Source organism: Pezoporus flaviventris, unplaced genomic scaffold, assembly GCF_033815535.1.
Source record: "Pezoporus flaviventris isolate CSIRO_AGI_PZ_B2104156 unplaced genomic scaffold, CSIRO_AGI_Pfla_v1 ptg000022l, whole genome shotgun sequence".
Taxonomy (NCBI): domain Eukaryota; kingdom Metazoa; phylum Chordata; class Aves; order Psittaciformes; family Psittacidae; genus Pezoporus; species Pezoporus flaviventris.
In genome coordinates, this window is record NW_026892570.1 from 459,805 (window position 1) to 483,175 (window position 23,371).

Sequence of the window (23,371 nt, forward strand, 5' to 3'; positions counted from 1 at the left end):
CCTACAGTTTCTCTTAAAAAGGAGAATACATTCAGTGCTAGAAAAATTAACAACAAGCCAGTTGTTACTAGATGCTTCACAATGGCAGTTGTCTCAGCCATTGCAAATATGAGAAAAGGGAAATTAAATGAAAAAAAAAAGAGTAGATTTTATACAATGTGTTCAGGGGTCTTTCCTATGTAGTAATATTTTTCTTTTAAAGGAGTCTCACACTGCTTAATGAGTTGAGGCATAGAGATGTGTATGTGCATCAAAAATGCATGAAATATCCACCTTAGCTTTATATATTCCCTTTGGAAATAAAACCAGGCAACTTTACTAAGATATTGCAAAATTTAATAATCAATCAGTGTTAAGATTTAATGGTATGTTTCATCTGTGCTTTAATAATTTTTCTCCCTTCTGAGATTAATGTTTTTGAAAGCCACTGCTTTCAATGGCTTGATGAGATCATGTAAATTCAGCAGTCTGGCAGTTAAAAGAAAGGTTTAGAAGCCTTGGATAAGTTATTGCAAGATACTGTATTGCGGATTACCAAGAAATGTTAGATGCAGTATTTTAGCAGGGGATGAAATCAATCATGAATCATGAAGGGGCTGCACTGATTTTGTTCAGTCTAGTTTGCAGGTTTTTTCTGACCTGCTTTTATCAAATGTGAACTACTTTATATCTACGAAGTATTTACTTTATATGAGAAATATTCATGTTGCTTTGCAAATGCCTTGAAAAAAAATGTTTAAAGCAGTGCCTGTAAATATTTGAGAGATCTCCATTCACGTCTCTCAAATTCATGTTAACTATAGGCTGGGAACACAAGAGGGAGACAAAGACTTGGTTAATAGGACAGAGTCAGCAGCAGAGAATAAGCTTCAGAAAAGAAACATAGAACGAATATAGCTAGTGATTTGTAATACTGTGTCTGATTAAATATAACAATTTACGCCATGCCATATTGCTTTCTTGATTGCCACCTAATGTTACTCAGTAAGAAATAGTTTCTCTTTTTTCTAAATACTGATAACTCAGCATCTTCTTGGCCGGTTTCTGGAAGTCTTCCCTTGCTGCCTGTGCCTATAGCTGATATTGAGGTATTTTTGCCAGTAAAAAAAAAATAAATTAAATCATATGAAAGTTGTGCTGTCTCTTACTCCAGATTGCACCACTGATGTCTCTAAGTGAGATGCATTATTTTTTTATTATCTTGTTTTTTAATTATAACACCATTTGGCACATATTTATGATATTTTGCAGCGCCTTCCCTCATTTGAGAACTCTTAATGAACAGACATAATAGAAACTGATTTTTAAAACCTTCTTGGTTTCTTCCAAAATTTCTTGGCATAAACAATACCAAACCATGACTGAACCATATTTACAGTCTTTTATAGTTTGCAGTGAAAGTAGGGTTGAGAAAACCTGATGGCTGGTTGATATCTGGCAGGCTGAAGCCGTCTTTCTCTACAGTAGGAGTACAACAGTGTGCTTTCCCTTGCCAGTCTGAGACAGCCATAGCTCTGAAGAAGCTTCTCCAGAATTCATTTTCCTTATACACTTGGTTTCTGTCTCCTGAGACTGAAAATCTGCTGATTTTTCTGATTGCTGATACAGTTTCCTCTGCTGACAGGTGAACTGAGGCTGCTTATATTGGTCATCAAAGAGCCAGAGGATGGACTTTGTGTTGTAACCACATAGTAAAAAATATAAATCCATCTAAAAATGCATCCTGCTGTCTGACTTAAAGATGGTGGGAAAGAGCTGGGTATAATAAGGCAGCAAAGTGATAACATGGATAAACTGCTGAGTACTAGGAGTTGTTAGCCATGTGGGTTTTACCAAGTTGGCTACTCTGTCATTGTAACACTGCTTTTGTGTTTTATACATGCTTACAACATTATAAAATGAAAACACCACTTAATCCTTAGGTATTGGTAGATTAAAAATGTGCGACTGTAATTCCATGTGATTAGGAATTAATTCTTTAAAGTGCAATTAAGTTCAGGGGATGATGAGTAAATTGGTTCAGTACTACTCTGTAGTGTAGATAATCAATTCAGAATTGGATTACTGGATAGTTCTATATTCTTTTCTCAGACCTAGAATCACACAGCCTTCTTCATCTTGTTATGAATTGCAACCAGCTAAACATTCACAAACTGCATCAAACAGCTCTGTTACTTCCACATGTAATTCATTGTAACAAGAAATCTTCAGAAATAAAATGAAGGATTACCATACTGGATATTTAAAACCTTGTGAAACATAGCTAACTTCCACTTTATTAAAAAGAACATGCAAACCAGATGTTTAATGGAAGTATGTGTTTAGGCTACACAGATGCAGCATCTGTGTAACTTCTAGAATGGCAGAACAACCTGAAAGCAACTTCTTTTAGTTTAGAGAAACCCGTTGTATTCTAGCAGCATCTGGAAGTTCCTTAAATATGAACAATTTTGATTGCAAATTGATAGGCACAAACCAGGTGAGTCTGTTGAGCTATTTAAATCTATGAGTCTATGATTCTATTTAGTAACTATTTTTGCTGGAATGGTAGATAGCCAGAGCTTTAAAATAGGTACTGAAAGGGGATCTCAGGCAGTCTGGGAAGAGCCACCTGGACTGTGAGGCAGACACAGTGCTCTCCTCTCTACTGTCCCTTTTCTAAAATGATGAGACTGCTGTGCCAGCTCTCCAGTAGATCTTTCCTGGTAACAGCGATTGGCACAGTGCAAGCCACTGGAGTTTTAATCAGTAGGGTAGTTCTGAGCAGCTCATAAAACCTAGCCATTGGCAAGAGGCAGAGCTACAGGAAGACCATTGCACCAGTACGAGATTGTAAGAAAATACAACTGTAGACACTAGTGGCTGTTGGTAGGCTTTTCACTGCAACTCTCCTAACTATGACAAAGTGGACTTCCTTCCTAACTCTCTGTTTCTGTGGCCATTAATCCCATAGCCCTAAGGCAGAAAAGAAGGTTTCAGTAAAACAGGCTAACTTTGTTTCAGGAGCATGAACTTCTCAGAGAATGGAAGTGGGATGTACTGAGGTTCATTTACAGGTTCTGTGTTCCTGGTGTACAATGTGCCTTAGAAGTCTGCAGAGAATCCTACTTGTAAACTAATCCTAATTTGTTCTAAAGCTCATTTAAGTACGTGCACTTGTATTTTATTTTTTGAACGGGGATGCTGGGAATGGAGTGCAGCAGCTTATTCACTGGCAGTAACTTTGAAACATAGCTTAAAAATTTGGCATCAAAATGATATTTGTGCTCTCAGGATGAGAGGCTACTAGACATGAGGCTGGTAGGCTGATTTATTGTAGCTTCTTGTGCAGGAACTACCTGTATGGAATAGTTCATCATCCTTGGAAGCTGGCAAGAATGGACTCAGACTCTTTGTTCTTTAAGCAGTTGTCAAGACAGTTGTGGGGATTCCAGCTGCGTAAGTCTCTTAAGAATTTCATATTTCCACACACAATGAAATGACTAGTATTCAAAAGCTGAGATGGCAGAAGTGAAAGTATTAAATCAAGAGTGATGCTGTTGGAGGAAATAGAGACTAGATGTCTCAAAACATGGATAAAAGGATGCAGAGCTCTGCTCTGGGCAATTAGTCCAGTGCCTGTCACTCCTCTCCTGGTTAGCATCTGCTGCCTTCCTATGCACTTTCTTGGGAAGCAGAGCTGTTGTACAGGGGTCAGGATCAGAACCTCTCCCAAAAGACAGCTGTACTACTCCCAGAGGATCTGGCCTAAGACAGAAGGACATTCCTCTGACTAGATGTGACAGCTCTGAGCTGTAGCTGAGACACAGAACCTGAGAAATGTTAAGAAAGCTCACTCTGGATAACACTAGCACTTCAGTTTGCAGTGCTTTCTCCATTTAGTGATGCTTAAGTCTCTGTTCCTCATCCCTCCTGTTATTCCCTGGTGCCTCGTGGAGGCATGCTCACTCCGTACTGCTGGTGTATCCTGGCTGCCTGCAGCTCATCCGGGTGACAAATGATTCAAGTGAGTGCTGGAGGTATCCACCTGGACCAGATTATTGCCTCATAAAAATGGGAATGAAAGGAAGAGCCTGTGAAAGGATTTCACACTGAGGATGAGTGTTAATGATTGTCAATATCACTGTCACTATTCAGAGTGAATTAAGATTTTGTTTTAGGGCAGCACAACTAATCATGTAGAGTGAAGAGGGGATCAAGAATACTCTTTCTGCATCACAGCAGACATACTTCATAATAATGAGCAGAGAGACATCAAGGCTGTCACATCAATATCAATGATTCTGTCATGCAAACCTTGTCAGCAATATTGCATTATTTAAAAAATATAATACTCCACACAGAGACTGCAACACTAAATAAGCTTGAGAAAATAATCAAAACAAATGCACAGAGAGATAAAGAGCAGCTCAGTATCACGTGTTAGCATTGATTCGGTAGTTTTTAGGTTTCAGCTCCCTGGGAAATGAACAAAAATTTTCTGGTGTAAAGCTGCAGACAGAGACTTAAAAAGAAAGACATGTGAAGAACACAAATTGCAAGAAGAAATGAAAATGGGGACTGTTATGGGAAGACGATAAGGAAAGCTGAAGCTCATTTACAGTCTCTAGCTGGCAAAATTGTGTGGCTACAGGTCTGCTTGTTCATCTGTGCCTGATCTCATTCCCTCTTATGATAAAGGCTGAACTTCTGTGGACTTTAAGTGAGCCGCTCACAGCCCTTGATTCTACAATGTTTGGTGGGCAAAACATCACAAAAGATGACAGAAAGGTCATATCTCTCAGAAGAGCAAGAATATCAGAGCCAGATAGTTCTTCCCCCTGGTCTGAGAGAGAAATGTTATTTATTTACCTTATTTAATTGCTACATTGTTCATGTTTTCTCTATATTACCTTCTGCATATATTTTCCTTTCAGTGTCAATAGAAGAGAGAAGTCAAATTCAAATGAAGACAAGAAAGCTATGCATCTACTTTTTAAAAAGGAATTTTGTGTGCTTGTGCACAGAGAAGCAATTTTGCAAGTACTGAATATTTCCTGATGTTCCTCAGAAGTACTTATTTTCCTCTGCACGTGGCAGAGCTGCACTGTGAGCCCATTTTAACAAATTGACACATCTTTAACAGAACAGAATGTGAATTTATTTAAAACTTGAAGTTATCTATTACTGATGTGTTAGAATTATCCATATAACACAGTGGCCTATACACTATTGTGTAAGTTGTTGACTTTTAATACAATTCCACAGGTCTAACTTTTAAGATAATTACAATGAAAATGTTTTGAAATATTATTTAAGTTTCTGTATGAATTTCAATTATTATTGCATAAACTTGTTGGCTTTTTTTTTTTTTATTTCAACCCTTAATACTCTGCATTTGCATTAGACTAAAAATGACTGTAATAAGGGAAAAAGGAGCTCTGCAATTACGATTGACAAGTTGGTTTAATATCCAGTGAAAGAAGAATACAATTCTAGAGTAGCTTGATTAATTAAGTAATATGGCAAAACAAAGCATGTATTATTATCATTTTCAGGATGCTTTAGGACTTAGGGAGGCCTGAGGGCTTAAAGTTCAACTTCTCTCCACACAAAAGTGCTAGTATCTATAATTACCCTGAGTGTCAAGATATTAAATGTATTTTATATACATAAGTGTATTCATATCTTATAAAAATTTAAATAAGATATATTTTATTTAATATATCTTGCTATAGAATCATAGAATCATAGAATAGTTAGGGTTGGAAAGGACCTTAAGATCATTTAGTTCCAACCCTCCTGCCATCTTGTATATATCTCTCTATAGAATATATAGATATACAGACGTATAGATTGCTATTATTACAAAACACAGGCTAAAAAAAGGGGGGGAAAATCTCAACCTCTAACATGATCAGAAACAAAACAATCTGAGGAACGAAACCAGTAAGTGCTCCTGAGGAAGTGAGTGAAATAAATGATGTGACCCAGTTTGCTTTTACTGGAAATCTGCTGTTGCCTGGGGCATTGCAAAAATCAATCAGACAGGTGAAAATAGAAAGTGAAGGACCACTGGATGGTTTAGCAAATTTGTAAAACTTTTGTAGGAAACCTGGAGACCCAGAAAATGATTCTGAATAAGTTCACACACCAGAAGTTCAGCAAAAAGACACACAGATCACATCCCAGAAAATGACACTTGCATAAGTTACCCTTACATACATTGAGTAGACCAACAGATCATTTAAAAAAAAAACCTGCGCTTCTGGATGTACAGGGGAAGAGTTCTCATTGGAGCATAGCATGGTGAATGGCACAAAAGACACAGAGTAGTGATATTCTGTAGATGTGCAGACCTCACTTGCTGTCACTGTGGTGACAGGTATAGCGAAGCTTTGTTAATTACAGGGATTAATTTCTTCCCTGGTTAGAGATAGAAAACAGTGGTTGGTCTTGCTCTGTCTGTTGGGTCTGATCTGAACCACTGATGAAGGATTGCCAATACATGTAAGACTGGGGATTGGCAATAATTTCTGTTGACTGATGACTGGGGCAGAATTGGCATGACGGGTTTGAGAAGGATGCAGCTGTTGACATGATGGAAATTCTGCTGGTGAGCATCTGGGAAGCACTTGCACTGCAAAAGTCTTGAGGCAAGCCTGTAGGCAATGTCTGCCTGTGTATGAAGACCTGAGTACAAGTGCCATTATTGTTCTTCCTGTCCAAACTGGGGACCATGCAATATTGTATTGTGTTGCCCAATGAAGTGTGGATCTGCTTGGACTTGAGACACATCTGGGAGCAGGTGGGTAATGAGTGAGGAATGAGTCCCAGAGGAGAATAAACAGAGGAAGAAGGCCAATCACTACCACTTTTGAAATACACTCCTTGACAGAAAGTGTAATGGTTAGGACAGAATAGACCTGTGGCAAGGTAAATTCAGGTAAACTGATAAGTGACAGTAAGAAAACTTTTCATCAAAACACAGACAAAGGTGTTCAGGGACCAACATTTCAACCACTGACTTTTTGTATGGCCAAGCTAAAAGCAAACCTGAAAATAAAATATAATATCTGGATAGCATGAAATAAAGTCTAACAGCAGCCACAGACAGATGATGTGAGCAAAACTAGCAAAACCATGTGTTTCCTTTCAGAACAATGAAAACAAATAAACCAGTGATTACCAATAAAAATAAGAACCTGTATGAAATGTTGACGTTTATCAAATGTTCAGCAATAGAAAACGAGCTTAGCTTGAGGAGTATCATGTTCCAGGCCTGAAAGCATATGAAATAAGTAGAGACATAGAGACAGTTCTTATATTTTGAGAAAAAAGTTGCACTGAACAATGAAGAAGTTAATCAGTCAAAGCAATCAAGGAAAGCACACGGAAAGAAATATCAGGTTATGGTTAGAAGCCAGTGAATAAAAATCAGCTAAAATCAAAAATTAGGTTATCATGGGAGACTAAAATAGTAATTCTGCTGATACAGATGACATAAATCGCAAAACAAACAGTAATTGTTCAAAGTTTGTTCTGTACGGTAGCGAAAGAAGTTGTTTACTGCTTTAGTAGGCTAAACCAATGTAATTTTGTTTTAAGTTACTACACCAAGTCCAGTCTTCATGTCATGAAAATTAGTGGAAGAGCTGTGAGAGAAGGTAATTTAGAAAAAAGCTTTAATTTCTGAAAGAAACCACTAAATCTCAGAGAACCACCCAGACCTGTGGATTCTGACACAGCAACAAATAATCAAAAAATTGTATCTGAACGAAAGGCAAATGCAAACCACATTCTAGTCAGTACACTGTAATAGGGAAACACAAATACTATATCTGTATTGCATAATAGGAATTGTAGTCTCTGTAATGAAGTTACATTCTCCAAGTAATTTACGTATTCAGTCCTAGTTTGATATACATCACCACTCAGCATATAGGAAAAAAATGCTTATAAATTTAAGTCAGACAGCATACTTCAAACTCCATTTTTGAATCTAGAAACTCATGCACCTGCACATTTGAAGCATTTTATGCTTTTCTCAAAATAAGTGTGCCTACATAGCAGTGTAAAGATGGCAGTACAGTTTTCTTGAGGATATTAAATGCCAAAAACATAAAATGTTCATAGATGTTGGCAGAATGCTTTAGTATGCTAGTGCTTATCAATGGAGAACAATTTAAAATAATCTTTGAGGGCAAGTGCTCTTGAACAAAAGTGGGATAGTTGCTCAAAAAATAAATCGGAGAATTTCACTGTTACTTTTTTCGCTGTCTAGTCTCACTTAAGGAAGTCTTGCTAAACAAGTCTCTAAGAGGGACTGTAAAGATAACATTATCACACTCCTTTCTAAAGCAGTCTGAGAGCACTGCATGGTTACTGCTCTGTCAGGGATAAATGAACACTAAGGTGTTTACTTGAATGTCTGTCTTTGGCTACTGCAACCTTAATTCCTTTTTAATATTTCGTGTCACTTAAAAGTTACTTGCCTCATTAAATACTTTATCTCTTGATCTGCTTAATACTTTGCTAATAGAATCCAATGTAGTTATGTCTTTGTCCAGTTTACCTTCTACATGGAGTTCACCCAGGGAATTATTCCCACATATATTGGTCAAAATACTAAGTATCATTTAATTAGTTACCAGAAAAGGAGAATATCTTACTATAAGTTTGTGTTTTAAATATCATGTCAGACTGTAAGCAGTACCATAGGGAAGAGGAATTCAGACAAATTTCTGAATGGTTGTAACTGCTATCTCCATATGTCTTATCTAGGCATTTTTATAGAGGTATTTAATTACAATGCCAAGTTTATCTTGTTCTAACCCAGAACAAGAGCTCATATTTGGCAGATTCCTCTATTTAGCTGTTTCTGAAAAATACAACTGAAAAAGTGATGAATTTGTAAAACACTAGCATGCATTGGCATGGAGGATCTTGACAAATAAATACATTTACTGTTAATGGATGGCTGCTTCAAATTTAAGACAATTTCAGAATTGGCACTAGAAAGCAGCCAAATGTCAGAAAGCATACAATATGGAACTAACAGTGTGTTTGATTATCTGCATCTGTCCTGTCCTCTATAGTGCAGGTATAAATTTATGCAATTAATACACATAGAATATATTGCTGTTTTGCCACAATACTTTTAGGCTTACAGAAAAGCTAAGATGTTAGTTGGATATCAACCCAAATCGGAAGCCATCTAATACTTCAACAATAAAGAGCATAGTATACAGCTTACATGTGATCTCTGTTGTCTGGAAGTTTTTGAAGATCTTCATATTCCAGAGCCCCAAGTGCACCTTGGAAAAAAGAGAAATTATAGCTGTGTCATTATAACTGTGTCATTATAGCTGTGTCATTATAGCTGTATCAATATGGACAGTGAGAACAAACACATCTGCAAATCCACGCAGTTGTGTCTGAAACATCGTGCTTGTCAAAAATTTAAAAAAATAAAGAAGATTTGGAGTTGTCAGGCATGTCATGCTTGGCTTCCACTTTCCTAACCTGAAGATTGTTGAGCCCATAGAAAAAGTTGTCCTCTGCCTGAAAGGTGGGGATAGAGATGAAATATACCCATTGGGCCAAATTCCCAGTACACCTGAGATAATAAGAACAGAGAGAGATAAATTGAACTCAAGTCATTAGAAAACCTGTGTCATTAATATTGCATTATGATCTACAGTCTTAAGGTTTTTCTTAGAACTCCAGCTGCCTGTCGCAGGCACAGTCACAGAAATAGTAGAAGCAGCTTGTATTTTCTATTATTACTGCTTCCTCTATATGTGGATATCTGACAGTTGTGAGTGTCTAGGATGTTTGTCCTAGTACTTTTCAGTTTGGATGGCTGAGGAAGACCTAGTATTTTGGGGCTCTGGGATTTGTGATCCCTCCTAAAGATCAGGGTATAGTTTGCTCACCTGTAGGTGACGGTTAAACTTATCAGGTCTTAGGCTGTCAGTGGTGACAGAAGTGGTGACTATATTGTGTATGGGGGTAGAGATCAATTTAAAAAGTTCAACCAATAAGTTTAATATTTAAGATAACAGTTTGGATTGAGAAACCTTTGGCAAGAATTTGATCATGGCAGCTGGGCAAAAATAGATCTGGTCAACTGACCTTATGTAGCACATATTGGGCATATTTAAGTTGCAGTATATGAACGGATGTATGCTCACTGATCTGCTCCACTATTTCATAAATGTTTTCATCTTAACATAAGGCCCAGGAAAAGGTCACTGCTTTCCAAAAATCAAATTTGTTATCAGACGAGATTGATTTTCTTTGCTTTTATTAAACAAGTTAATACATCATCAGAATTAAAAACCCAGCTTCTCCACAGGAAAATACCTATATTAAAGATTTAAGCTAAAGGATTTAATGAAGTCATTTTAGTGGGTGTTCATTCAGGGAGAAGGGAAATGTTTACCATGGATGAAAGATCTTTGTGATAAGACAATTCTTTCAGATACTTTATTGATTAATGAAGGCTTTCAGAGACTTCAGCAGAGGACATGAGATCAGTCTGTATAGGAAAAATGTTCCTTTCCAACATGGTGTCTCATATTTCCATACTTACCCCAGCTTAGTATTTTTCTCCATCTTCTGTCACCATCCAAATTTTGAACAAGGGTTTTTAGAGACCCTCTTGAAGTAAGCTGCCTTAAAATATTGAGGCTGTTTTCTAAACCTCTTTAGGAAATTCATAGGACAGAGCACAATTTCTGGCCACACTCTCTATTAAATGGGAGAATCCATTAGAGGGGAGAAATGGCTAAAAGTGACAGGAAAGACCAGTGTGCATGCAAACACTTGTCTTCAATAATTAGCAAATAACAGGAAATAAATCATCACATATGTACAAATGGCAAATGAACTCCTGCCTCAGCAATATGCTACTTCGCTATGATTGAGCAGGCAAGTTCATTTTTAAAGTGGTAATTCAAATGGTGTAAAGGGAGAGCTGTTTGTCTGCTTCCTCTCCCAACCTCCAAAGACAGAGCATTAGTTAAAAAAACAAATGAAAGAAAATTCCCCAAAGAACCTTAGCAGGGAACAAGAAAAACATTCATTGTAAACAGCGGGTGGGTCTTCTGACAGGCTTTGTTTGCAAATGATAACAATTAAAGGTAATTTTTCATTTCAATTGGAAGAACAGGTATTAAAAAAAAAAAAAGAGAGAGTGGGAGAAACAGACAGCGAGTGAGATTTCCCAAGTGTCTTATTCCCTCCCAGGTCTACAACCTAACAGGAGTGTAGAGAGCTCGCTAGTATCTTCTCATTCCATTAAGCGAGATCTAATTGTGTCTCTTCTGTCTGTTGGCAGATGCGGTTTCTACATAACAACAGCCCAGAGACAGAGCTGCCTGATTAATGCCTCCAGCTGTCATATGCCCCATTATCTGTGCATTTGCATAACTTAATGGTTTAGGACAGGGGAGAGAGGATGCTTAATTTAATGTTTAGCAGGCCCTTGATAGCTGAATAATTTAAGAACTGTCAAGGGAGGTCAGTCCTACAGCGATTCAGCAAGACAGCTATGATTTCTGAATACCATTAAATTCCTTACTTAGGATAACTTGAAAAAAAAAGAAAGAACAACAATGCCTGAAAGGAGGCCCTGCTTTTCTGTTAATCATTCCTTCTCTGAGGAGAGCAAAAAGACTATTTACAACATGGCCAAGAAAGAAAGGGTTAAATGTATGCCTTCTCTCCCCATCCCCCAGTCTTCTTCTCATAGCTAAAGGGTGGAAATACAGAATTTAGTTAAATTCAACTAACAGCCCAACATGCTTTGAACAGGAAACACTCTCAGTTTCATTAGATGCTAATGAATATTATTAAGCTAATCTGCCATTTGTTTTCTAATTATGTGTGAGAAAGCACCGCAGTGGCAGCTGAGGCAACTGCCAGGGTGCATTTATTTATCTTCCAATCCTGTGTTTACTGACTGACTATAGCAGAGAGTGATTAGGATCAGATAAAAAGAGATAAAAAATATGTTTTTTTTTTCAGGTTGATTACTGCTGTTCTTTTCCAAGTTCATTAACATCTGCATGACATTTGATTGTTTTTTAAGAACCAATAAAATGGACTTATTTAGGTCTCCTTGGGAGGCATTCTGCAATAATATAAAAATGTATTAAAGAAGTGTTTCTTGGCTGGACTGACCCTATGTATTGGGTCTGGCTGAGATGGAGCTGATTTTCCCCAGAGCAGCCCTCCTAGGGCTGTGCTATGCATTGACAGCTAGGAAGGTGTTGGTAACACATCAGTGTTTTGGCTACTGCTAAGCAGTGCTCACAGAGCATCAAGGCTCTCTCCAGCATTCCCCCTCACCAGTAGGCTGGAGGTGGGTAAGATCTGGGATGGGGGACAGCCAAGACAGCTGACCCAAACTGACCAGAGGGATATTCAATAACCCTAATCTAAGAGAAAGTTGGAGGGGGGGGGGGGGAATATTCATTATTATGAAGTTTGTCTTCTGGAACAACTGCTATGTATAGTGAAGCCCTGCTTACCAGGAAGTAGCTGGACATCATTGCCTCCTGATGGGAAATAGAGAATAACTCTTTTGTTTTCCTTTGCTTTTGCCTTATTAAACCGCCTTTACCTTGACCCATGGGTTTTTTTTTTCCATCCTACTTTCTCCCTGCCTATCCTGATGAGGAGGGGAGCGATAGAGCAGCTTGGCAGGCATCTGACATCCAGCCAGGGTCAACCCATCACACTCTACCTATTTGGTAGCCAAATCAAGGACTTGTTCAGTCATGGAGCTGTGCTCTGCTATTTCTGTTGAGTTCACTGCATTCGTCTGGCCCTGTCTTCCACTCTCCCAAAACAGAGCTTTGTACTTCCTGAGATCTGACACTTCGAAGACCATATGGTTAGGATTTGAACTTCAAAATACAGCTAATTAATGCTTAGGCTAAAAGCAGTAGTTGGTAGGTTCAGTGTTACTCACTGGAATGACATTATTTACATGGAAGGCATATGAAATTACTTCACTGGATGAGGAGAGTCTGCTTCCTTGCTTGTGGTAAACAGGATGACTTTCTAGCCAGTGCTTTGCCCCTAAGCACTTCTTCTTTCATACCTTCCTGGGCAACCAGTTCTTTTCTAGTTTTATCTCCTTTCTTCAATTGCTATCTGTTCTGCTTTGCCCAGCTTCAGTTCCTGTGGTTCTAACAGAAACACCTATGATTTTCCTTGGGTTCATTTTGTGGCCCTTCTTGGAGTTGGCTTTTAGGCAAGGACTTTGGTTGTTTCAGCTATCCAATTCTGTTAAAATATGTGAACATCTTATTTAATTTATGACTTAACTTCTGTTGTGTATGGACATTCACAAAATATGCTGATGATAAAGAAGTAGTAACCTGTGAAACTGCCAGTACCTGATGTACGTAGCAATGCATGTATGCACACAGATCATACACACCTCTACACAAATATATGTACACACAACTGGGTGCATTATCTCAAAAGATTTTTTCATGTTCTAGATCAATAGATTAGAACATTACCTGATATGGGAGCACCTGGTATTCCTCTGAGGCTCAGAAAAAGGGTAGGAAAAGCTGAGTTGGAGGATTATACTGTGTTGAAGGACAGCGATTGCTATGGCTGGTTGGCAGTTGCCCAAGATTTTATAAGGGATTGAGAACCACTTGTCTTTGTGCTGTAAAAATCTCCTCCTAAGCTATTTTTCTCTTTACATTTTATAAAGATAGAAACTCATCAATTTACTGCTGAATTAATTATTCAACTGGTTTATTCTGTAAATAATGACCTGCATCCTCACCTTACAGTTCTTCCACTTGATAAAAGACTTTTGGTGGAACGGGGTAGTACAGCTGTAACTCTCAAGTTACTCTGCTCAACTAGAGCACTGAAAGGAAAAAAAAAAAGAAATCTCTGTCACTGGGTTGTTTTTTCCTTTTTATGATCTTTTCCTGAAGTATGCAGCAATCACTAGGAACGGATATAGGACTCAATGGCACATTTGTCATTGTGTGGCGATTTTTATACACAGAACTGATCCATGGCAGCAAAATCATGGATAGCTCTGGTCTGTACTCCTGAAATGAGAAGAAATGAGAGATGTTGCTGGGGGTCTTTGTATAGACACATTACTGTTTTTTTGCTTGCAGAAAGCAAGATTTTTTTACTCACTGATATAATTTTAATATTTGTTTGATTTTCTTTTCAGTTGCTTTGTTTTAAAAAGGGAAATTGAGAAACAATGTGCATTGTGAAGCTCAATTTCTTAGAGGTAGATTTCCATCTCGTTCATTTTTCACCATTGCCTTTTGTTGCTTCCTAGCAAGGAACTGATTAGAAGCAGTGTGAAGCCAAAGTAGAAACTGGGATCTTTTATTTGGTGGAAACATGTAGTTCCAGGTTAGAGACTTCACTTTTAAGCATGTATTTCTGTACTGTTGGCTTTAGAATAATTTTGCTCCTTTTCTTTTTTTTTTTCCCAGACAAATATAGTATTAATTGCTGGAAACCTGTGATGAAATGTTGTCCATTCTTAGGCTTCTACTAACAGAACAAAAATAAGAAAATGGGAATGGAAAGAAATACTTATGCATGCTAACATAAATTATCACAGTTGTTCCAATCAGCACATATGGTACAGTAACATTGCCCACTGCTTTGAGACCCTGTAATGGAAGACCATATGGGCTGCTGCTGCATCAAAACACAACAGGCCTGTGTTTAGGACTCTGCAGTGACCTGGATTCAGAACTTCCTCGCTTTTACTGGTTTGTGTGTCTGCATCAACATTTTTTTTCCTCCAGCATAGTGCTATTGTTTTGTTTTCCTGATTCCTTTGGTCAGTGACAGATTCCTATGGATAGAGCAAGGCAAATGTCTGTCTGCCTGCGGTTTTTGTATTTCATGTGATTGCCTTTGCATATTCTGGGACATTCAAGATTTCAGAAACAGTAAGGGAATATTACAACTGGATCATTTTGTCAGAATAAATTCATAGAGAGAAAAATATTTTCCCTTCTCTGGTGCATATTTTTTGAATCACAAAAACAGCTGTTTGGAATCATGGAAATTATGGCGTTATCCTGAGAGTTTCCAATGGTTCATAGTCAGTTCCTTGCCAAAGTCACTCTGTCCTATGGTTACACTGAAAGAGCTGGAATGCAGAATGTACTAGGTGTGTTAAAAATTTTAAAAATTAACACTAGGGTGTTAAAAATTTTATTTACCCAAAGGTTTATACACTGTTACTGAAGTGTGTACAATTAATACCCCTGGATTTAAACACTCCAGCATGCTGATACTTGGTACTAAGGGTATTTTCTATAGCTAGAACATACTTCCTTGTTTTTAACTCGCTCACTGATCTTTAAAAACAATCAGTCACAACCTCTTTTTTTTTCCATGTAAAATATGCATATCCTCCATTGACTCCATACTGGTTTTCCTCAAAAGATTCTCTTTGTTTTCCATCATGTGTTTTGGCCAGCTTTTTTTACCATTTTACTTTACCCCTTGGCTGACTTTAGGTCTCCTGAAATCCATTGGACTTACAGCCCTCCAGCAAGCTATGGCCCTTTAGCCTAGCCCTCAGCTGGAGGAGGTTGGGTGGGATCTTCCATTTCCTGCTGACTCCTGAAAACAGCAGCAGATATGTCGTGGTCTCTCATGGACCACACTGTGGTGTGCAGGCAGCCAGTGGCTTTGTATGATCCTCCTTCTCCTTTTAAATTGTCTGTCATGCAAGGATCAAGGATAATGTATTTGATCTACTGAGCTTTTTTGAAGTATACCAAATTAGACTCACCAAGGGTTATGCATTCACCAAGCACCTTCCAAGCCCTGTGTAAGACAGAAGACAGCAGATGGATGTGGAGGACAGATGGGGACATGGTTATTAACACAATGATAGTGTCTGGATGAAGAACAGGTTCCCTTCTTGCTCCCAAAGTGGAGAGATTTTCTCTGGAGGCTGGGACTGGCTGGTGGAAATGAGAACAGGCAGAGGAGGGCAGATGTCTTCACACTGGAGAGCAGGCAAATAGGGCATAAAACTCCCTTCAAGTGATAGTTTTTCTTTATCCTGGGTGGATTTAATTGATGGATTTTGAGAAGTAACAGGCTGAAATGGCAGTGGACATATATGGAAGCATAAGGGGCTTACATGGATTGTGAAAGGGCTCAGACCATGGCAGAGGATGCATGGATGCTGTGAGGCAGAAAGTTGGGTGTAACTTACTAACAGTATAAGCATATTTCTGTCAGTTTTTTGTAATCAGTATGGCTGAGCAAGGGACCAAGTTTAGCAATCTAGATGTGCAGTAAAATCATCATTCCAGCATTAGGCAACTGTTTATTTTGTAACTGCTTCTGTCAGTGCTATTGCTTTGATGCTCATGCAGCATGACTTTGAAAGGAATTAAATTACTTGACACTACTTTACAGCATAATAAGTAGGACGTTAAGTAGCCACCATAGACCTGAGCTTCATTATTTTTAGGTAGAGAAAAGCAGGGATATGAATTTTTGGTAAATACCTTTAATTGCTCCAGCTCTCTCCCCTCTCCAACAATTTATTATTTTTTTAACTTTCCTTTTAAGACCTCTTTCTTCAGTGCTCTGACATGTTTATCAAGCTCCCCTACCAATACGTGTATTTTAAGCTTTGAACTCATTCAGGTAAGTCCCATAACTACATGAAATTCTTGGTTCTGAAACATGGGCCTGAAAATTCTGTGAAAGCTGGAGAAATGGAAATTAGCTGCTGATACAGACCAATTTAGGTGGTGAAAGGAGCAGGGAATCTTCTTGTTTTTTCTCTATCCTGAAGTAGTCGTGATTCTTTGAAATCTCAAAATCAGGTTTGGTTTTAAGGAAAGGTTCCAGTCAGTGCTTGTTCTTCTCAATAATTTTCAAATCATAAGTCCTGTGATAAATGCCAGATCTCCTACATACAGATTCAAAAACTACTTTTTCATTCTTTTTCTGTCACACAGAAAACACCAAGAAGTCTCACATTCATATTCTCCCACTCACACATTTAGCAGAAAACAATGCAAATGTTCTTCTTCTGCACTAGATGTCACCTAGATGAAAATTTTAAAATAAAATATCCTCTTCCCTTTGTTTCCAGAGGCGATTAGGATGACAAGTTAATCAAGACTTCATCTGAGCCCTGCATTTTTCTGTTCATTATATCACAGCTCTTCTAATGTAGCTGTCCAGTCCACTCAAAGCAGGCTCTTTAAAAGGACTGGATATGTTGCAGTTTAACTTCACTGAAAAATCCCCTAGCCTTTTCTTTAACTAGCCACATACGGAACAAAACCCAGAAAGACCACAGGTGTCCCAGAGAGGTGACCATTAGGAGGATAGCTGGGATGACCTTAGTGCCCTGAACTGAAACCTTAGGAGACCCAGAGAGTGTTCTTGGCAGAGTGTCACGCTTCTCCATGACCTGGGGAAATCACTTGCGCTCCCTTCTGCTTAAGGGCCCTCATTTGCAAAAGAAGAATAATTTCTCTTTGCTTTAAGAGTCCTGCACCACTAATGACAGTGAGTGTTCAGCTTCTGAGCTGATGAAAGGCAGTCAGATATATGCTGGTCATCTTTAACCTGCTTTGTGTCTTTTGGGGTCCAGTGTGTAAAGAATACAATTTTCCTGTACCACCTACGATGCTGCATATAATTTACAGAATCTAAATAAGAATCTGGAGAATCATATGACATGATGGGGCTGACAGTCACAAAGAACAGAGGTAGTTAAAAGCAGTCTTTCAAGAGGGAGAGCAATTGGGTCCAAAGCCCTGGGTAATTGAAAGCTACCTATGAGTTCAGAATGGCCAGTTACAATCTCCTGCTGCTTTGGCCATATCCTGGGCTGCCCTGTAGTCTGAATGTGGGAAGTGAATGGTATTTTGTATGTATCCAACTGTTGTTTTTCTTTTGTTACCATCTTTTGTAGCTGGTATATAAAAAAAAGGGCACCTACTGAAAAGCATTATGTTTCCCTTCTGAAGTTTTCTTGAGAAATGCACAGATTATGGCAAATTTGCTACTCTGTAATATGACATTTACTTTTAAATGGACTGTAATGTTAATAAAGTCTTTACAAACCCTATCAGTGTAACAATAGTGATAGAGCATGTCTTTGCTCAACCATCGAAATAAAGAAAATGGATTCAAAATATTTTTTCCAAGAAGCTTTATCAGAAAACTCTTACAAATGTTGCACAAAAGGGATGCTATGAAAGGGCTAAAATAAGCACTCCTCAGCTCAGCCTGAGGTAGAAGTCTCTCTCTGGTCAAGTCACTGTTTCTCTATCTTTGGTTTTGTGGGTTAAAGCACATCAGGAATACAACTATGTCATAAACTTCTGATCTGTGTATAAGTAATATATTTTTAGTTCCCAAGAGATAATTGAATATATTAAAATTTAACTCGACTTTTGATACCTATTTTTATTATTGAATTCAGAGTTTCATTTGAGTGGCATTTGTGGGAAGCTAAAGGAATGGAAATGGAAACCAAGAAAATCCATGTATGTACAAAAGGTCCAGTACCTGTGAACAGACCTGATTTCTCTGTTCAGATCAACAGCCTACTAGAAGAGGTCTTAAAAGAAATAAATCTGAGTTTTCATTTTTAAAGACATACATATTGTGATAAACCCTGCAAGCTATGAAGGGCCCAAATACTTGTATTTACTGACCATATAAAAAATTAGTTACATATCTGCATTCCTGTGCTGGCAGGTTCTGATAACTTCTGATAAAGGTGCAAATGATTTCTTCAGCAGTATCCACTTGAATGCTATTTCATCTGATGTCTATTTGAAATGAACTAGCAAACATGAGGATATATTCACACAGACTAGGTGATAGAAGGTTTTCTAGAGCAAAAAGTAGGTATCAACATCAGTTGTGGACAGGGAGAATCATAAATTTACGACGGGAAGAAGATCATTTCAGAAGAGCTGCTGTCTTCCACATCAGATTTCTTACAAGTTCAGGTTAGATATAAGGAGGAAGTTCTTTACTATGAGATGGTGAGGCACTGGAATGGGTTGTCCAAAGAAGCTGTGAATGCTCCATCCCTGGCAGTGTTCAAGGCCAGGTTGGACAAAGCCTTGGGTGACATGGTCTAGTGTGAGGTGTCTCTGCCCATGGCAGGGGCGTTAGCACTAGATGATCTTAAGGTCGTTTCCAACCCTAACTATTCTATGATTCTATATGTTCTGCTTCCTACAAAAATGGCACTGTCAGAAAAGAGAATAATTTGTAACATGATCATGGGATCAACAGAACTGGCGGTGTGTGAATAAGTGGAAATCGAATATTAGTTTGCCTCTAGAACTGGGCTCACTTTGCCAGGCTGATGCAGGGGGACAGTGGGCAGCTTGAGGAAACCTGTATTTTTGTTTCATTACCTTTGTTGTCTGACCAGAGGTTAAAGAAAATGCTGTAGACTCCTGACCTATGTCAAGCCAGCAATTTTCACCAGCACTGCTAGACACTAAAGAAATACTGGTGCTGAATGTCACCTGTAATATTTCAGTTTTCTGCTGAGAAGAGTGTGTTAGGTGCGAATTGTCCTGTAAACCTGGTGATGTATTTTTCACTGTGAATGTTTGTTTATCATTTGTGCCCTTGCTGAATTTTTGAGGCACAGTTCAATAAAAAATGAAATTGTTGCTCTGTCACCTCTGCCAATGGAACACTCTGTCAACTATTGAAATTCAGCCTAGGATCTTGCTTTGAAGACATTAAAAAATATTACTGCAGGCAGAGCTCTTTTGTTCAGTTGAAAAAAGTATCCTTCCCTTTAGCTGCCTTCAAAATCAGGACTATGAATGCACATCTGAAAGGGGGTGGAAAAATTCTTAGCTTATGCTAACAAATCTGAATGAAAAGTGCTGGGGTTAAGGAATCACGTGTGGTGCAGAAATGAAGGACTTGCAAGTAATTGTACCGTACCAAACCAAGGCCAAGAGTAAAGCCAAATTATTTCATTGTGGGGATGCTTCACAGCTTTCCCCTGCTATGTAGGTTTCCAAAGCACATGAAAGAAAAAGCATTGCAATTTTGCTTCATCTGCAGAGTAAGAAGGTCTTGAATGATGTACATGTAGGTCTAACTGCAAGAAAAGGGTCAGACTGAAAATGCTTCTGGTACAAGGGATTTATATTTTATGCTCTCCTAAACTGTGCTGCTTATTCCCATTTGTATTTGGCTAGCAGATTCAAAGACTGTTTCATGTGAAGATATGTAATGACAAGCAAAATGTGGCAGAGCAGGACATAAGGACATACATGTCATTTTCTTGCTCCTCCCTGGCTGTATGCTTATAGTCACCACTGACTATAAATGGGAAACGGGACACTAGGCTAGATAAACCCTTGGTTTAAACCAGTATTCACTTCTTCTCTACAGGCATGTGTATCTATTAAAAGGGTGAAAAAGTACTAAGACTGGTGAATATATTCAGTGCTTCATTTACATTATTCTGTGGCATTCATGCTAACTAATAATTTACACTAATTAGTGTTAACTCCCATCAATCTCCTTCTAACAGGGCACTGTGCATGCATCAGCTCTGCTTTTTGTTTGTAAATAGCTTGTCTGAAACAAAGCAATTTAAATTCTCCTCCTCGATTTTGTGAATAGAAGAGATAGGTGCTGGTATTCACTTTATCTGCTGGTCAAGCATTGTTGTTTCTGAGCCTGATCCAAAGTCCATCGAAATATTCCTGCTGGGTTAAACATGTTTTAGACCAAGCTCTTAGCAAAAGCAGCACTTTAATAAATCACAGCCTGGCAACCTTTTTGACAGGCTGTGTACTTTTCTGTTTTTCTGTGGTCTTCTAGCTTTACCATTTTCTTTGTCTTTTTAAGGATTTTATACTACCCAAGCTACCCTGACTTATATTCTGTACAGCCCCACTGAATGTAAATAGAGTTTTGCAGACTGCAAGTCAGAACTGACTCTGATTCTCTGAAGCTGTCTTTTTCTGATCTGAAGGTTCACTGTCATGATAGCTTGTCTCTTCCCCCCTTCTTCCTTCAAAATTTCATTTCTTTCTTATTTCTGTGTTTCCAGATCTCTGGCTCCATCACTCAGCTGCTAAATCTCTGTCTCTCTCTATTGGGCTGCCTTCTTCCTCTCAACTGCCAGACTTTTTTTTGCTCACAGCAATCTTTTTTCCCTCCTCAAGTGCCATAATGTATTTGCCGCTATTTAATGAGATGCCCAAAATGGGTGAACTGACACTTTTATCCTGTCTCCCAGCATCCTTAATGGATAGCATGATAAATACAAACCTAAACAGCATTTTCTGCTGATGAATCTGAAACACCTAATAGCCTTTCCAATTCTCCAAAATAGATAGGGCCATGTCCTCTGACAGTAACTTGATGAGACTCCATTGACTTCAACAAAGTTACTTTGACATACATTGACTGAAATGTCACCCTATAGTGTATAAATAGAGCTTGTGTTTCATATAAATCACAAGAAACTAGTTAGATATATGGCAAATTAAATCGAATATCTGATGTCAAATTACTGCAAATTCCTGAATTGGTGCTGCTTATTAGGAATTTTTAAATTTCCATATGAGGTCAAATTAAAATTGCCATTTTCTAATAGAAATAGCTCTATACTGTATCTCCAGTGACAGTTATGAGTTTAATAATCTGACAAACCACTGGATGTCTCTACTGTGTCATGCAAGTTCAGTTAAAATATATATATGTGACACAAAAGACTACTTAAAAAGAAGGCAATTTGAACACAGAAATATTTGAAATGATGAAAAAGAGACTGGAGATGGAGATGGAATCCTCACTGCATTTCTATGAAATGCAGACGTTAACTCTACTGTAGAGCAAAATTCATTCTTTTGAATAAGGAAGTTCCTTTTATTTTTATTAATTAGATGGTACATGTTTTCACAGATATATGAAACCACAGTTCTCTAGTAGAATGAATTTTGTTTGCTTTTATTTCTTTAACTCAGCTAAATAGCATTAATATTTAAATGTTAGTCTTACTGCTTCGTAAGAGCTAACGCTCTGTTCCTTTGCTGTCCCTCTCCACAGACTGGGACTGACGGAGATATTCCTCTGGAAACTCTAAATGTTAATTAAGTAACAAAAGGCTACATGAGGACCAAGCCAATTTATAATACGCAGGATAAAATCATAAGGACAGGAATACTTATGGGTGTCAAATGTACTATATGGACTATGTGCTTGTATGTGTAGGGAGAAGAGGATGAGCCTTCCGATAGATACCAGCTGGATTTAGTCACCATGGCTACACATGATTTGTTCTGGCTGTCCCTTCAAGCTGTTTTTCCAGCGAGAAGGATCACAGGGCCGTGAGGTTTCTGTGGGCAGGCACCACACCGCTCCTCAGGCAGGCTGGCAGCAACACATACAGGCACCTGATGAGGACATTACAGGTGTTTCCTACTCAGACACCTCATAGGGTATAGCAAAAGCTGTGTTTGAAAATAAAGCTGGTTTTGTTTGCTTGGCATCCTGTGTCACCACCCTCTCTTTTGGGGGGCTGTTGTATTCTCTAGCGGGGTGCATTAGTTTATTAAGGGATTCCAAAAGCACTGTGCTACTCGTGTTGTGTAGGGTGGGCAATTTGTTACATTCCCCTGGATTAAATACCTACTATATGACCTAAAGGGGTCTTTCCAGTCCTATTTTGATTTGAAGTTAAAAAATGAAGAAATAAAATTAATAATAAACAACACCACTACACTATTTTCAATTTATCACAAAACTACCCATCCATCAGAGTAGTTATAAGTCATTACCAGTATGGATGCTCTTGCTTGTTTGCAATCCCTCACATGGTCACTTCCACTTCTGAAGAGGAATCAGGATATCAAAAATGGGTGCCTGGTCTGTGGACTGGGAGTTATGACTCAGCCAAACACTTATTTGTTGTGCCAGTAATGACAATTCACTGCATCTCTAGAATGGCTGCTGAGTATTCATGCAGAAGAGATGCCATGTGTGATTCTAGAAGGTGGTGATGGCAAAATATTGTGTTAGGCTAGCAAAGAGGGAATTTAAAGACTGTTGTCAGATACTGAAATTAATCTGGGAAAAGGTAATAAATAGGGGCTAGATACTCTTAGCTCAGTCTTAATGACTTTGGCTGTAGTTGGTACTTGGTTTGTCTTGTTTTGTTTTGCTTTGTTTATTGTTTTTTTTTAAATCCAAATCCATAAAAAAAACCTTGAAATGGTAAAAAACAATGTATATAATGACAGTGGATTCAATTTCACTTCATCCCAGAACTTTGGTCTGAGCAGACTCGTTGAGTTTTAAAAAGACTTCTCTATTCTCCTGCCTA